Below are 18,286 nucleotides of genomic sequence, written 5' to 3'. Positions count from 1 at the left end.
AACCCGTGTCCCCTGCATCGGCAGGTGGACTCTCAACCACTGCGCCACCAGGGAAGCCCAAGGTAGTTATTCTTAATAAATCTCTATAATCAGCACAGCACCTCAGATTACATTAGTATTCACCCTATTGTACATGATTTTATTTGATGCTCTGCTTGGATTGTGGAATGAAATATCTTGCCCCTTCAAAGACTATTTTAAAATATAGATCTCAAAAAAAAATAAAATAAATAAAATAAAATAAAATATAGATCTCCCTGAAGGCAGCCTGCTCTTATGAAACACGGTTATCCCTAGGATTTTTTCCCTGGTGTAGAGATGATTCAAGAGGCATGGCTGTGTCTTGGTGGTGCTCGGAGGGCAGCCTCCCACTGCCTGTCTGTTGTTGGCAGACCCCCACTGTCTATTCCATGGGGAGCTCCCCGCCTCCATCAAGTTTTAGACATCATTGCTTTTGTGAAACCTTGCCTGACGGCTTGCTCTCACCTCTTCTTGTAACACTTTTCACGTGCCTCCTTGATGGTACTGGGTAAATATTACTGCAGCTGTTCTCCTGTGTTTCTCCCGCTCTGGGGCATGAAGGATGGATCTGTCTTGATATGCCTGACATATACTGACTGAGCAGACGTTTGGTGAAGAGTTGACAGAGCCCTTGATGGGGAAGCACGTGGGCAGAAGGCAGGAAACCAGGGCCCCAGCATCTTCTTATCAGTACATCGCAGCTTGTAGGAGGACGGGGCAGCCTGCAGGTCGAGCTGGCTCAGGCCTCAGAGCAGAGGGGCTTTGAGTGTGTGTCCCTGTGAACAGTTACTTAATTCCCTGACCTTCCGAGTCTCTATCCTCTGACTACTGAGTCTCCTGCCCTGAGTTTGACACCATGATGGGATCCCAGTACTAGGGTCAAGGGCTCCATGCAATCAGGGCCATATCCATCTTGTTCACTGAGGCATCTTGCACCTGACCCACCCAGGTGAGCAAAGTGAAAGATCAGATAAAGGGAGACACACTTGAGGACCCGATTCTGTGGCAGCAGAAGCAGGGAGGCTTAGCAGGTGTCTCTGCACCTGTTTCGTTGGTTTTCCCCCTTTTGTGTCTGTGGTCCCTTCAGGACACAGCAGCTACCGGTACTCTACCTCCACCTCCTCCCGGACCTTCCCCACCCGCTCAGCCACCGCCCTCAGGCTCCCTCCCTGTCTCCTGTCACCTCCTGTAACGAAGCCACCAGGTGTGTTCATGATCTTGTGTGTACCTATATGTCTTATTCTAGACCCTTGCTTCTGAGGGCAGTATGTGTGTCTTACTATTTTATAACCTCCAGTGCCAGCCCAGGGATTGTCAAATAATAGGCATTTAATAAATGTTTGATAAACAAATGGCCTTTTAAATAAATATTAGTGTGTCATTTCTCTGTTGGCCTCGCCCCTACTTTCAGGGATTCTGCCCTTCCTGATACATTTTAATTTCTATTGGCCTTTTCTTTTGGAGCATGAATTAATTACTTGAGAATTTTAAGGCCAATTTTTAAATTCGTTTTTATCCTCCAGCTTTATGTATAATTCACTCACTGTGTAATTGAAATTAATGCTGTTTCTTTAGGTAATATTATGTGAAATATTGAGAAATAATAGAAAGGTAGACTCCAAGGATGGTTTTATGATATGCTTTTCTATTTGAAAACTCACATCCATGAAATGAGATGGATAAGTGAAATCAGTTGTGATAGAAACAAAGATATTAATTTCTATAGTTTCTGCTATATTTTTCTGAATTTTTTAAGTTCCTAAGTCTGTATGATAAAGTGCATAATATGAATACCTATTAATTTAAAGCAAGACAAGCATTTCTATATATTACTTCTCTGAGAAGCACATAGAAAGGAAAAAACATTAAATTCAAATCATACCATTACTATAATCTTGTGAGCTACCGAGTTAAACCAGGGAGGTCCTAGTTGGGTTGTAGTTGTGTGTTGTCATACTTGTAGCTTTTAAAATAGCAGTACTTTTGCATATAAATGCACGCAATGCATGTCTTGTGATTAAAAGATTTACCCTGTACTTGTGCTAGCTTCCCACAAGATGAACTTCTAAATTATTTAATTTTTTAAGACTGTATATAAATATTTCTAGAAACTTTAGCAGGCTATTTGGAAATTATGTTACAGAATTCTTGTCAAAATAATCTATATTCAGAAAATGACTGGAAGTAAAGGATATTTCTGTGCTTTGGTGTTTAAAATTAAGCCCAACTTATTTATTTATTCATTTACTTGAATATTTTCAAACCTCTGCTTTGCGCCCATGCCTGGGCTAGATGCAAACATGATGGGAAGGCACTTAGGTTCGTTCACATCTCTCATACGCTGGCCTCTCTCTCTGCTAAGTGCTCATCTGGTTTATGGAATTCTCACAACATTTCTGGAGTTGGATTCTGCTGGCTTATTCTGGCTAACAACCTTGCATCTCAGTGACTTAGGAGACCAGAGGTTTACTTCTTGCTCATATGAAACATCAGCTGCAAAAGCTGGATCGACTGTGGATCTTCTCCAAGTGCCGCCTTCTTTTTGGGATCCAGGCTGAACCAGGGCCTTCATTTGGTGGATGCCTTGCTTGCGACCGGGGAGAAACTGCTACAGCCACCATGGCTTTTAGAGCCTGTGCCTAGGTGGGACACAGGCCACTTCTGCTACTTGCAAGTGCCTGAGAAGGTCACGTGACCAACTCCAAGGTCATGGTCAGAGAAGCAGGCTCTTCCTACAGGGATGCCCTGCAGTCACACGGGAATGGCCAGGATATACAGTCTTGTTACAGGAAAGGAGAGGGTCTAGTTGGAAGAAGCCATATAATCTATGTGTGTACCATCCCCATTTCATAAATGAGCGAAGTAAAACCAGAGTGGTTAAGTATGTTATTCAAGATCACACAGCTAGTGAGCGTCAGAGGCTTGATGAGAACTTAGGTTTATGCGACTCTGCTTCCCATTCATCTACAGCCCGCCATGCCAGCACTGATGATGCTTTGGGTCCACATGTGTTTGCTGTGCCTGCATTATTATAACTATGCTGGGGGCTGGGGGCGGGGGGATGGGGAGACATGGTCTTGGTCTGGTAGAAAATACCAGCATGTAACGTTAAAGATGATATGGTGAGTTCATGCTTCCATTTAGTGCAATCGTTTGAGGGTGTTTTTTGAGCACCTACTATGTGCCAGTTATCATATAGTGATGGATGCACAGAAGTGGAGGAGGGCAAGGGTGGGTCGTTGTGTACGTTGGGGGTAGGATCGAGATGAAGCCTGGCTACCTAGTTGGGGGAGGGGGGAGTTGTTTGTGAAAGCCTGACCTCAGGGGCTGCCAGGCAGGGTTTTGGAAGATGGCTTTTTTTGGAGTACGTCTGTCAGAGGTGGAGCATGAGGCACAAATGAGCGTGGAAATTAAACTTGAGGACAGTGAAAATGCATTGGGAAGCACTTTGCGGACAAGACCAGAAGTGTGGCTCTTAACCTGGTAGTGCTGGGGAGCCTTTGAAGGATGTAATGCCTGGGGAAGATGTTGGATGTGCTTCTAGAAACATCCTGTGGGCAGTGACACAGACCAGAGGATGAGCCAGAAGACCCTGTAGAAAGCAGTGGCAGGAGTTCAGAGGGCGATTACGCGTGTCTGAATGAGACAGCGACATTGAATATGAGAGAGAGGATGTGAACCAAGTGTGTTTCAGGAAATACAGTCTGAAAGCACAGCTTGGTGAATACTTGGACATGGTGCATGGGGGAAGATGGATTATGAAACAGGTCTCGTCCAGGTGGCTGAGCCCACCCCACAGCTGCTGTCTCCCCAGCTAGTGCCTGCAGCTCTCTGCTTCTCACCCGGCGGCTTCCTCCTGCCCCTTAGAAATTCGCTCCAGCACAGGCAGTGCTGGAGGGGCCTGAGGTGAAAGGCCCAGAAGCGTCAGCGAGCAGTAGAAGTCACGGGCAAGGGCTGCCGCCTCCCTGCTCGGTCCTGGGGACAACCCAAGGGCATTGCATAGGCTTCTGCAAAACCTTCCAGGAACCCCTTATGGCAGTGACCTGTAGACAGGACACCTGTCTGGGTGTCTCTCTTCTCCATCCCTCACCGGTCACAACCTCTTGTACTTACCAGAAGGGCTTCCCAAATAAGCCTCCACCCCAGGTTTGCCTTCTGAACTAAGAAGCCAGTACTAAACCATCTTAACTGATACTAAACTAAAAAGCTTGGATTCCGATTTTCTCTTTGGCATTGATTTATTCTATGAAAGCCCAAAATAGCACTATTATTATTCATAATATTATTACTTTAATCAACAGTTGTGATTCTTTAGAAATCCTTGGCTGACAGTTTTTTTTCGGGGGAGAAGGGCTAGTGTCATGTCACAGATCCTTAGAAAGTCTGATGAAAGTAATAGACTAGCTTTCCAGAAAAACGCACATACGCAAATAAAGAAAAAAATCTTTATATGCAGGTTCAGGGGATTCGAAAGTGCAACACAGGGCTTCCCTGGTGGCACAGTGGTTGAGAGTCCGCCTGCCGATGCAGGGGACACGGGTTCGTGCCCCGGTCCGGGAAGATCCCACATGCTGTGGAGCGGCTGGGCCTGTGAGCCATGGCCACTGAGCCTGTGCGTCCGGAACCTGTACTCCACAACAGGAGAGGCCACAACGCCCGTGTACCGTGAAAAAAAAAAGTACAACACAGTCCCTGAACCCCATTTTTAAAGCCTTGTTTAGATGAAGACATTGTGTTTCTTTCTCAGATTGTAAAATCGGCAAATAAATGTTCATTCCCATCCCTCAATTACCCAGAAGCAGGTGGGCAGCAAGAGTTAAACCTAGGTCCCAGAATCACACATTCGTGTCTGGGTCATGGAGCTTCCGAGACCCAGAGATACCCTCTCCCTCCTTTTGCACATGGTTATGCAAGACACAGAGAAGTTAAGCAGAAGAACTGGAAATGGGAATTTTAAACTGGAATTTGTCAACATCCAGGTCTGAATGTACACCTAATAAGTTCAGTGAGATGGGAATTTATTACTATTGAATTTGTTTTGCCACCATTTGGTGAGAATTATTATATTGATAATGACAGGAAGAATATTCAAAAAAGCTCTGTAGAGAGTGTTGTGTAGGCATCATCTCTGTTAAACTTTCCAGCACTCTGAAGTGGTCATCAGCTCTGTACCAGTGAGTGGAACTGGAAACCAAGGCTTGGTGCCCTGCCACCCAGGGATCATCTTCACATCCGCAGCCTAGCCTAGTGGGATGTGACTATTTGGGATCAAAATTTGCAAGGACATGGTGACTAGGTGTCCCCTTAGGCACCAGTAGAGAAAGCTGCTGTGTTGTGAGTAAGACCAACTGCATGGTTTTATCTTTAGTCCAAATAAAGTTCTGGCTGCCAGCACACACCTGTAGGATGACCAGGATTCTGACTTAGATTCTATGTAAACCCGTTGTCAGGAGATGGCCACATTTCATTATAGGACAGTAGGTGGAGGTCTCATTCGTTCTTGCTAAAAATGTATTAAATACTATCTTAGTCCTTTCAGGCTACAATAGCAGCACACCACATATGGGGGGCTAAACAACAAACATTTATTCCTCATAGTTCTGGAGACTGGGAGTCCAAGATCAAGGCTCTGGCAGACTCAGTGTCTGGTGAAGGATTGCTTCCCGGTTCACAGACACCATCTGGTCACTGTGTCCTCATCTGGCAGAAAGAATGCAGGAGAGCTCTGTGGGGTCCCTTTTATAAGGGCACTAATCCCATTCATGGGGGCTCCACCCTCATGACCTAATCACCTCCCAAAGACCCTCATCTTTTAATACTGTCACAGTATTAGGATCTGGGGTATTAGGATTAGGGGGGTTAGGATTTCAGCAGCTGAATTTTGAGAGGACACAAACATTCAGTCCATAACAAGTGTCTATAACTCCCACATAATTGAAAGAAAAGTTAAATCTTACATCTGAGGCTTTTACATCCATGTGATATCATATAATCAGTTTCATTAAACTTTACTCATGCAATTGATTAAATTTGCTGTTTTCTTTGATCTGCCAAAATATCTTGGGTATACTCGAAACTCAGAGTAAAAGCTATAGATTAATATATGCATACATGTGTGTATGGTCTATGTGTATGTGTGTGTATGAGAGTATATGTGTGTGTATTGTGTGTGTGTATAACAAAAGTAGGTGATTTCCATTTCTTAGTCTGTTGAGAGCTTTACCTAGGACTTTGACTTCCAACTTGGAAAGGAAACTTTTTTTATTCAAGCACAATGACATCATTTAATAAGTATTTGGTGAACAGATCTATTTTTCTTCTCGGAAAAAAAAAAAGATGTAATCCTTCATCCTTTTTCCTTCAAAATATTTCTGGAAGAAAAGATTTTCTGACTTGTAATCTCCATCTTCACTAAGTCAGGTCCCTAGGACTTAATATAAACAGTCTTTGACTGAATGAGTGGTAAAGATCAGGTCCTACAGAGAATTTATGAACTGAAACCCCGAATTCCCAGGTGGTAACCTTGGCACCTTGTTCTATACAAAATGCAAGGTACCGGCCGGAACGTTTTAGATTTCATTAATGACACAAGCAAATGAACTGTGTAATAGATCACTGAAAGCTTTCAAGTCTTGGTGCAGACAGCACGATGAATAATAGGAAATTCACACTGTTTGATAGGGAGATAAAATTTGGATGTTGAGTCTACAGAATGGAATGTTTTGGAGAATCGTGCTAACAGATACTCCCAAACCTTGGTTCAGATTTCTCATTTGCTCTGCATCGTGAGAGTCTGAAATTAGCTCTTAATGTAGCTTTAGCTGCTATAAAATGTCTTTCCCACAGCCCAGCCAGTCAAACACCTTAGCTAGGGACTGAGACATCCTTAGCTAGGGACTGAGACATCCTTAGCTAGGGACTGAGACACCTTAGCTAGGGACTGAGACAGCCAGTCAAACACCTTAGCTAGGGACTGTTGCTTTATGGATAAAGCAACAGTTTGTATCAGGCATATTTCATAGGAACTGTTTGGGTTTTCCATCAGAATACTTGGAAACCTGTCATCCACAATGAACAAAGTGGAAACAGTTCCTCCTGGCTCTTCTTTTTTTGTGTGCGGTACGTGGGCCTCTCACTGTTGTGGCCTCTCCCGTTGCGGAGCACAGGCTCCGGACACGCAGGCTCAGCGGCCATGGCTCACGGGCCCAGCTGCTCCGTAGCATGTGGGATCTTCCTGGACCGGGGCACAAACCCGTGTCCCCTGCATCGGCAGGCAGACTCTCAACCACTGCGCCACCAGGGAAGCCCCCTCCTGGCTCTTCTTATGCCCTGATCTATTTCTACAAGCTCACAGCCACACAAACCTCTCTAAACATACACAAAATACTGGAAGTAGCTAACAGTGAACATTCAGAGGGTTAAGTGACTTCTTTACACAGGACTCAATGACAGTTAAGTCTTCCTGATTGTAGAGCCTGTGCCTCTTCTTGTTGCTAACCTATGCGGACGTTGTGAAGGTCTGATTACATACCAGGAGCAATCCTGTTGCCTCAGTTTATCCCATCCCTCGGTGCTGGGGGAGCTTGGGAAGCTGTGGTCAGGCAGGTCACCCCCCACCACCAGACTCCCTCCTGTACCCGCTGACTTACCCAGACAGAGACTCCTTCTTACCTCTGAGAGGTTCTGATGTCTGCTCCCTCCTTCCACACCCTCCCTGTGGTCACTACTGAGGTTTAGGTCCACCTCACTCTTCCTGGGGATTGTGAGATGGCCTGGTGGCCTGTCATCCACAGAGCAAATAGAAATGCTGGTCAATGAACAAGACAGCAGCCCGGGGACCATAAACACCAGATAAGAAAAGGCGGAGCAGCCTAGGGGACCCTCACGCGGCCGTTGCTGACCCACCTGCCGCAAAGAGAGGGAAGGTTGTTTCACTTGGTCCTCTCGGGAAATGGGTGTGTTTGAAATCTCTGCTCTCGGCTCTGACCGGCGAAATATATTGACTTAGGAATCCAGGCCGATCACTGGCTTCCATCCTGGAGTGAGTGTTGTTTCGGTGAATGTGCTGGTGTCTCGTGTTGGGATGCTGATGGACATACACTGTGTTCTGGGGGGTGCAGGACCCTGTCCTTAGAAGTCTGAGCCGAGCGCTGGCTTTGCCCCAAGTGCGGGTGGACACCAGCACGTTCCAGAAAACAGGTGTGTAAGTTCTGAAGGAAAATGATGCTGAGATAGGGATGCTGTTCCATTTGACTCTTCTCTGTCTCTGGGATTCCTGGGCTGAGTGGCTAAGTGGTTAGCGTTTGTCCCCTCACTGCCCCCTGTACCTCAGGAAGGCTGTGTGTATCCTTATCCACACATAGGCTGAGTGACTTTTAGAGAAAAGAATAAAACCAAAACAAACAAAAGCAAAGCTTACTCCATTTTTTGCCGGGCACGGGCTCAGAGGGAGTGCTGTCCCTGCCGTGGGGACCTCCTAGGTCAGGCCCCATGGTCCCCAGTCCCACTCAGGCCTGGATGCTGCACATCGTTTGACCAACAGCACCACCCTGGCCTGATTCTGTGGCGGCTCCAAGGAGGGATGGAGCCGCCTCACAAGGTCATGGGCTCTCTCTGCCAGACAAGCCGGGGGAGCCCCAGGCTGCTGGACACACGTTCTCTCTGGACAAACAACAGTCGGCGGAGCCCTGGGCTGGGGAGGAGGAATCAGGTAGAAGCTTGGGCCAGACTCCTTCCTCTTTTAGGGAATTTCCTGTCCATAAGGAGGGGCTGGGATTGCGGAATCCACAGACACAGGACATTAAAACGCCTGTGTACCAGGAGGAAGCTCCAGGGCCCTGGACGTAGTAGGCATTTCACTGAAAGGCTTGTTCATTCAGCTGCCTGGGAGGATGACACCGTCATTCCAGCCTAAACATTAGCCCTTATGGAACATTCAGTCCCACCAAATTTATCAACTATAAAAAATGATGCTTTCTTATACAAGTCAATAAAGGGGTATTTATTACATGAAGACCTGGTACCCAGCATTGAGGGAGACATGAAGAGGGTAGAAAGGAAGTGTAAGAAACAGCCCCATCCTGAATTGCTGACCCACTCTCAGCAGACAACCAAAAGCTCAGGGTCAACAGGGACAGCCTTTGTGTCCATCATTATCAGGGAACCAGACTACAGGGACCCAGTGTGGGCGGTTGGCTTTGCGGTGGTGAATCAAAGGAGGTCAGTATTTGCACAGGGAGTGGGGAGAGTTTGTGAGGGGTCGAGACAGGGACACGGAAGATGGTGAGCACAAACTTTGTGACCATCCTTGAGAAATCCAGCCCGTCCAGAGCAGGAGGCTCGCCTCCCGAGGGCAGGGCAGAAACACACACTGCTCAGATTTGCAGGCATACAAACCTCAGGGGCCACGACTCACTCTAGGAGTGTTTATTTTGTTTGTTTATTTATAAAAATAACGAATCTGTGTTTAGAGGAAAAGTCTCCCAATAACCTAGCTCTAAACCCATAAATCAGTGATTTTGTAATAGGTCTTGAACTGTTAAAACGTAATTTCCTAGAATTTCAAGCAAAGGGATTTGCAAAAGAAACCGTTTCCTCTCCATCCCACATTGTTAATTTTATCCCTGCTGTAAATTTTTCTCGTAGGGAAATCCACTGGGGGAGGCAGCTTCGTGGAAATACTGTAGTGAGATGTTCAAGGACCTTTGGGACCACCTTCCTTTTTGGATATTGATATGTCCCAGGACAATCTCTGCCATTCAGTACATTTTCAACAGTTAACATATTTACAGATGCAGCTGGTTTAAAACATGACGTTTGTATCAAGTGCTTGTTAGGTTTGCTTGCTGCTGTTTCTCCGTTTACATTGTCTCCGATTTGGGGTTTCCCCTCTGTTGCCCTTGACACTTCATACTCTGCTGTTACTCCAGTGCCTCCCCCCATGGCATTTACTAAGGTGTAATTTACAGCCAGTGAAATTCTCCCCTTTTTAGGTGTGTCGTTCTGTGAGTTTGACACACATATGCAGTCATGTGATCCCCACCATTTCAAGCCTTATAATATTTTCATCATCCTAGAAAGCCTCCTTCTGCCCCTTTGTCCTCAATCCCCTACCTTTGGACTCATGGACTCACACAGTCTGTGGCCTTTTGTGTCTGGCTTCTTTCACTTAACATAATGCTTTTTAGGTTCATCCATTGAGTTGAAAGTATCCTTACTTTCATTGTTAATCGTATTACGTCGTATAGATCATCACAATTATCCAGGGACCAGTTGGTAGATGTTTGGGTTGTTTTCAGCTGTTGGTGATTATGAATAAAGCTGCTCTAAACCTTTGCCTACAGGTCTTTGTGTGGACATATATTTTGATATGTCTATTGATTATGCCCTCTGCTTTTAGTCTGCCTTCAGTCAGTGAATCCTAAATTACTTGAAATGCTTTCTGACAAAATTTTGAAAACAATCACATTTTAACTGCACGGGAAACTATTTAGAGAGATGCTTTGGCAATTCTATCGGCAGTGTGGGCCAACACGCCATAATTCATGCCTTACAAATTTATATTTTCATTTCTTGGATTTACGGAACGTAGGGTGCATCTTTTGACAGGTAAAAATTCAGAGATTTTTTTCACTCCTTTGATTAATATTTTATTCCTGGAACAATTTTGATTTGTTTTACAGCTTAGTATTTCTAGTTTGTTATGATGTGCTTGAGTAAAGAACCTTATCCCTCATCTGCAATCTCAAAATCGAAAATGCTCTGAAAACCTGATGTTTTAGCCTAATTTCTTGTTGGCAAAACCTGACCTGAACTGACCTGGGAGCCAAGGGGAGACCATTGCATTGAGTGTGAAGGGTCACAGGTGTGTGTGCTTGGGGCGGGATGGGGCGTAAGGGGGGCACTGTCCTCGTGCCTGCTGCCACCATTACATCATCTTGTAAGAGGCGCCTTTCTGACATCTGGAAAAGTATGAATTTTGCAACACATTTGGCTCCGAGAGATTTGAGGAAAGGATTTATGTTATCTTCATCTCTCCTCAACACAACTGCCCTGCCTGTTTGATAGAACAGAGCTGTGCTGGAGAGTGATTTTGAAGCTTTTTTTTTTTTTTTTTTTACTGTGACTACACCAGTACACTTTTATGTCATGATCCAATACAACACAGATACCTACAGTTTCAAAAAACAATAGGTGCTCTTACTGCATGCAGTGTACTCCTGTTTTATTCTACTGTGTTTCATGAAAAAGAAAATGCTGGTTTGTGCCACTGCCTTTATTTGATAATAAACTAGTTAGTCATGGCCTGAAGCTGGGAGAACCCTGAGCTGCACGGTGACACTCAGCACGGTGGCAGCAAGCGGGGCTGGGGTGGGTGGGGGAGACTGGAAGTTGATTCCAGCCTCACTGGGAGTGGATCCCGCAGTGATGACAAATGCTTACAACGCATGGCCTTTGCAGACGTTACGGTGACATGTGAGGGCTGCTTTGCAGCAGAAACATGTGTGCAGATTAGATTCATAATCCTCACACTTCAGATCCCGCAGAGGAGACCCCGAGACCGTGTGTCTTCCAATTATCTGGAGTAAATCACCCAGCTCCAGAGTGAGGGCTACAGTTTACACAGGTTAGATTTTACTCACTTCCCATGTTGCTATCATCCACAAGGCCTGTGCAAGCTAATTAGAGGATCACCATGGGGGTGGGTCAGTCAGGGTTTGTGGGGAGCCGGTGTGAGGCAAAGAATGTATTTCAGGAGCTAGGCTGTGCACAGTTGTGGGCGCTACTGGGGAAGTGAAGGTCCTGGAGGAAAGAAGAGCTGAACCAGTCCATCTAGGAGTTGAAGTGGGACCCTGATGGGAGCTCGGGGAGAGGCCCTGGGGCAGCCCTGTCCCTGTGCAGCTCCGCTTCTGTGGAGCCGTGGTCGAGCATCAGTGCCTGGGCTCCAGAGGTCACCAGAAAACCAAGTATAACCATCTCAGCAGTTCATATTCATTTAAATAATGCTCATTTGACATTTTAATCATTTTATTGGAATTCAATTGACGTTGACCTTCCTACCAACTCTGAACCAAAGGACTCGCTCCCCAAAAGGAATGGCATAAATGAGGTGGTTCTTTTCTAGCTTCTGAAGGTGACGGCGGTTGTGTTTGTTCCTGAGTCTGCTTCTCGGCCATACCTGAAACTCCAACGCTTTTCTTTCTTTGCCCCATCTTCATTTCCCTGCCTCCTTATTTTGAATTTTCTGAGTCAGAGTGAGACTTGACAGTTGGGACGACCCCAAGAAGTCATTTTGTTGGTGAGAAACTTACAAAAGCAAAGTGGTTTGCCCACGAATATCCACACCTGCCTCACTGCATCCCTGGACTTGGATAGGAGGATGGTAATTGAATTTGACTAATGAGTCAATCAGACCAAATATAATCATGGCCATGACTGCATCAGTTGGTCATTATCTTTCCCAGGCAGATAATTGACTTTGTGTTTTCAAGATGTGTTCTACACGAAGAATTCTGGGCGGTGTGTCTCTTCCGACTTTTAAAAATAATATGAAATATTAAAGATATACTTTTGTATGTACCAACCAGCTTTCAAGGATCTTAAGAACCTGGGCACTACCAACACAGGTGATTGAGTCCCTGTCTCCTGACTTTCATGGAGCTCTTTATGGGTGAATCTCTAACTGGTCTATATTCTGTACGGTTGCTAGTTCTTTTTTTTTTTTTTTTTTTTTTTTTTTTTTTTTTGCTTAATATTATGTTTGTGAGTTGCATCCATATTTATTGATGTAGATGGTCACACGTACATTTGCACTGATTTATTGATTCATAGTATTTTATGGCTATATTCTCTCTCCTCTTGATGGATATGTAGGGTTTTCCCAATTTCCAGCTTCCTTGACCCCCTTTCAAGAGGGATAATCACTCTGAACAAATAGGATCAATGTGACTGTAACCAGATTGGAAAGGAAATGTCCGCCTGTTGAAGAGAACATGATGTTTTAAGTAGTTTAGCATGTGCTTTTCTATATGGAAAATGTAATTGAGCTGAGCCTGGAAAGTCGAGCTATGTAGGATAACATTTTATGGGGAAATGTATTCATTGATCTCGTTAATTTATTAGCATAGGGCTTCTACCCATAACCTGGTCAGCCTGGTTTCAAATGCAGAATTTATTTGAAATAAAATTTAATTTGTTTTTAAATGCTCTGTAATGCACACCGACGATCCGTTTATGGAGGCTTCCACAAATATTTACTCTGTGCTGTGCGTGGTCCCTGGATCATCTAATTTACACTGTTGGCTTTAGCCAACATATATGAGAAGAAAACTCTCACCTCCACCCTGTCAGTCAAGACCTCTCTCAGGCACAAACCCCACGTGGCTTCCAGGGTGACCTGCCACCTCCACACAACACCTCACGCTCATGGAAACACCGCCTCTGGGCACCACTTCTCGAGACCAGTGCACGATTTCCTCTGCAGTCTGAGGATGACCGCGATGACGGTAGGGCCTCATTTGCTCTGAACCCTTCAGCCGTTCTGGTTATGTGGATGCTTTGCCAGAAATCCGAGTCCAGTAGGGAGGACCTGGCCATAACCCCTCTTCCTGATTTATCTCGGTGTTTAGGACACTTTCATAACCAACACTCAGTGCCCAGGGACAGTGCCTGGCACGTGCTAGAGGCTCAATAAATATCTTTGGAATGAATACATAAAAAATCCCGCCAAATCGAACCATTGTTCATTAGCTACAACACATCTTTCTTTTTCTTGAAATGTTTTCTCCAATATATGCATTTAATAAAACTGCATATGTATTCTGAATGGCTTATAATTTCCAATTTTGAAAATTAAATTGTGTCCAAATAATTAAGATGTTACTCATCAAGCCCTCGATCTTCAGCTGTTCCCCAGACCACGGTGACGTGTCCTGCCCTTTGTACTTTACCTTCCCCGAGCTAAAGTACGGGGCTCTTTGTGGCACACAGCAGATCTAATTCTTCAACAGTACTTTGCACAAACTATTGTCATAGGAAGGAAAGAGTAAATGTTTGGAGATAACGTTAATTCTGCCAGCCTGTACTCAGAGCACACACCATACCACACAGACACAAATGTAATATGTAAACGTACATATATATATATATATATATATATATATATATATATATATATATACAGTCCTCCTGGATACAGAGATTCACGAACAAGTTAGCGACATAAAGTATTAAGTGTACATATAGGCATCTAAAGGTGGCAGGTGGTGGTGGACAGGCTTCGAGGTGGAGGTGTGGGAGGTGAGTCTTGACTGATGAGGACACCCTGGAAGCGTGTGTGAGAAGGGCGTTGTGGTCCAAGGGGGAAGATCGCACACTGACTCGGAGGAACAAACACCTGCCTGTCCTGGTGTATGCGGTCAGTGTGGGTGGAATTTGAGGTCCAAGGAAGTCATAGCAAGAGACAAGGCAGACGGGCCTGCAATACCGAGGGCCTCGCGGGTGTGCTTGGGACTATGGACCTTTCTCGTCAGCGGGGCGGTGGGCATGCCGAACCTGTGCTTCTAAAAGTTAAGCTTGGGTGCTAACGCGGAGGCCTGCTTAGCAGAGGGGACGCCCTGAGGCAAAGTGACAAGGATGCTGTTCAATAATCCAGAAGCCAAAAAAAGAGGAGGGCGGGGGAGAGAAACAAAGGCATGGAGACAGAATCTCCAGGTTTCCTGTGACAGATGGCAGGGCCCAGGTTCTTTCCTGGTTGCTACACTGGTGACAGCACCATCTTTCAAGGTGAGGAATAAGGGAGGAAGAGCAGATTTTGGAATAAAGGTAGCATTTAGTTGTAAAAAGCTGTCGAATACTGAATGGAGATGTCTAGTAGGAAAATGGGTCTTGGGGACATGCTTGGACTAGGTGTGCAGGTTTGTAAGTCGTCGTGCAGATGCTGAGTGGAGCCTCGGCGGTAAGTGTGTCATTCAGGTCTGCCATGTGGAGTTAGAAGAAATAAGTGAGGACCAGACCTTGCCAACTCATCAACATTTAAGCGGGAGGCAGAGAAGAGGAGCCTGGTGGGCACAGCCCAGCCCTGCACTCCCTTGGGGGATCTCCCAGCAAGGTGAGCCTTCGGGGGTGTCCAGAGGGAGGTGGAGCAGTAGACAGGAGAGGGAAGGAAAGCAGGGAGAGTGGATCTGGGAGCGGATTTGTCCAGTGCAGCACAGAGGTGGCATGGGATGGGGTTGGAGTGGGCCATCGGGCCTTGCGGTGGGAGCAGTGATCGGCGGGAAGCTGCGGCACCAGGTAAAAGCTGGGGCAAGTGCAGTGAGTGGCAGCTCCCAAGAAGGGCTCTGCCGCCAGCTGTGCATTTGGTCCAGGCTTCAACCTTCCCTGGATTGGTTTCTTCTTTGCAAGATGAGGAAATGAACTAGATCGTTTCTGGTTTCTTCCAGCTCCATGGCTGCAGTGACTTCCTGAGTGAGTGGGTGGATAGATGGGAGGAGGGCTGAGGGAGAGGAATGAGGTGTCACTGACTGCAATTATTAGGGGCTTATTCAAAACCAAATGTATAAAGATTAGCTACACGTTCGTATAGTTTCCAAATTGTCCATTCATTGTGATCAAACCTATAGACCAGTGAGGAGACACTGAGTCAGCATTTTCTAAAGCCTGCGCCGTGAGCACTAGCTCGGCAGAATGTAACAGGTGTTAGAGAAAGCTAAGAAATGGTTTGTGGTCAAATAAATTTGGGAAATGGAGGCTTAAGTAAGCTCAGAGTTACTGTTTTACTACAGAACTTCTCAACTTCTTTACCATAATAATATTCGTTGTGATTTTCTAACACTTATTTGACCAGCAACTGTTTTTTTTCTCCTTTCGTTTTTGTCTTGTTTTGCTTTAATTTGCAGCACTTCTGAGGACTAGCGCTCTGATTGATGTAACTCAGTAGACACTGGTCTAGACAGGGAAGAAGGAGACTTTAGTGATAAGGTGGTCCCCACAGGACATATCGGTTGGACTTTGTCCATTGTCCACGGCCCGTGTTATCGTCTTCTGAAGGCTCATTGTGTCCGCTGGGCAGTGCCGTGAATGTGCTGCTTTGTTAGCCCGGGACCCGAGAGCCGCAGTTAATAGGTTGGCACCTCTGTGGCTGAATGATTCCATTCTGAGTCGGATTGCAGCCCAGTCCTGGATCCAGGAGCTGAATTCTGTCACAGCAGGTGGAGGATTGCTTTTGCAAGCTGCATTCATTTACTCCCTTAGTGTATGTGGGCTATCGAGTGTCTCTTTGGGGGCCAAGAAGCACAAAGCTGGGGCTGTAGCCTCAAAGCTACTGTTTGCAAATTGGGAGGTGCCTGCAGAGAACAGGTGGGAGGAGCCCTGTGCTGCTGGCTTTCTGTTAGACCTCTTTCCCCTCCAGTCTGCTTGGTTGGTGCTGTTCATAAAATGCCATGGTCAACTCATTTTCCACAAAGGAGCCACAATAATTTATCCCCCCAAATCCACCCGGGAAGGACCCACCAGCTCCCCTGACAGCCCCACACAGGAAACACCCCTACCCCGCCCCAGCCTGGCCTTTGTTTACTGGCCTCCCTCCGAGTTCTCATTCTGGTGATATTAATTCTCCTTTGCTCTGTCTGATCATGTTAGATGTACTTTAAAAGTAGACAGCAAACCTCTACATTTTTATTATGATGAAATCAATCATCAGGTTTCATCGTTAGGATTCTGGATTATAAGTTTCATAAGTAATTACAAAGTTTGGATGAAGTTTTCGTAACTGACTTACTCTTAACCCATATGAAAGGAACTTGCCATTTTTAGAAACCTTTCACACAACCACGTGTGTTTTATTTATGGAAGTAAAGGGATGTCTCATCACTTTCATGTTTCTCTGTTCAGAAGAGTTTAAAGTCATGTGGAAAATCGAAGCTTCTACAAGGGATGCCCTCTTCCAGACCATTTTTATAAACAGCCAGTTAGACTGGTCTAAGGAATTCTTCCTAGAAGATCTTGGATTAGAAGACTCTTTACTTAATGAAGATTTAACTTTTATTTATATTATAGTAACAAATGGATGGAAATATTCTAAATGTACAACAGTAGTGGACTAGTTAAGTCAATCCTGTCTGACTGTGAGTGTGGTGAGGCTTAAAAATCTTCAGTGAGTTATGAAAATGTGAGGGATGTATTAAATGAACAAATCATTGTCAAAAACCATAGGTAAAGTATGAGCCTAGTTTTGTTAACTCTAAGAACGCATGTCCATACACAGAAGGAAGACTGGAAGGGAAAGCCGTGGGGATACGTACGGGAGGGTGCGGTGGTTGACAGCATAAACTTTGCACTTACAGGGAGCTTGAGGATAATTCTGTTCTCTCTCTGACTCTCTGTGTGACTTTAGGGAAGTAAGTTTACCTTTTGGAGCCTTAGTTTTTTCATATGTAAAAGGAGGATAAGTAATAATGCCTAACTCTTTAAGGTGATTGATTGGACTAAATAACATGTACGAAGCTCTTAGCACAAAGCAATTGCTCAGTAAGTGGTAGATATTATTACTAATTTTTAAAAATTTTATTGAAATATAGTCGATTTACAATGTTGTGTTAGTTTCAGGTATACAGCAGAGTGATTCAGTTATATATACATATATGTATACATATATATTCTTTTTTAGATTCTTTTCCATTATAGGTTATTACAAAATATTGAGTACAGTTCCCTGTGCTATACAGTAGGTCCTTGTTGCTTATCTATTTTATGTACAGTAGTGTGTGTATGTTAATCCCAAATTCCTAATCTATCCCTTCCCCGCCTTTCCCCTTTGGTAACCACAAGTTTGTTTTCAATGTCTGTGAGTCTATTTCTGTTTTTTAAATAAGTTTATTTGTATCATGTTTTTAGAATCCACATATAAGCGATATCATATGATGTTTTAGTTTACTAAAATGTTAACCTGGTTATTTCTTGGTGATGGGGTTTTGCTATTTATTATGTTTTTACCAATATATCACATATCCAATGTAAATGACTACAGTATGTATTTCATCACATGAAGTGTATATGGAAAGCTATGTATCTTTACATGCATAATTTCCTATCTTCTGCTTCCTGTCCCTAAACAAGTTTTATCTCTGATACACATTGGGTCACTTTCATCTGAGTCCAGTGAGATAAAGAAGACAAACAGTGTTATCTCTTTGGGGCAGAGGAAGGACGCAGGATGTGGGGAAGGCCTCCAGTGAAAGGCAGCTGTCAGGTCCTACTGACACTGGAA

At 44.8% G+C, this 18,286-nt stretch overlaps 1 protein-coding gene across 1 annotated transcript in view; it reads left to right on the top strand.

Moving 5' to 3' along the window:
• The window catches only part of PIEZO2 (piezo type mechanosensitive ion channel component 2), a 340,562-nt gene that overhangs the window by 168,579 nt on the left and 153,697 nt on the right, over window positions 1-18,286 (top strand). The window lies entirely within an intron of this gene.

The sequence above is a fragment of the Lipotes vexillifer genome, unplaced genomic scaffold, assembly GCF_000442215.2.
Source record: "Lipotes vexillifer unplaced genomic scaffold, Lipotes_vexillifer_v1.1 scaffold848, whole genome shotgun sequence".
Classification (NCBI taxonomy): Eukaryota; Metazoa; Chordata; class Mammalia; order Artiodactyla; family Lipotidae; genus Lipotes; species Lipotes vexillifer.
The sequence above is the reverse complement of the archived record's forward strand: the minus strand, read 5'-3'. Positions and strand labels throughout refer to the sequence as shown.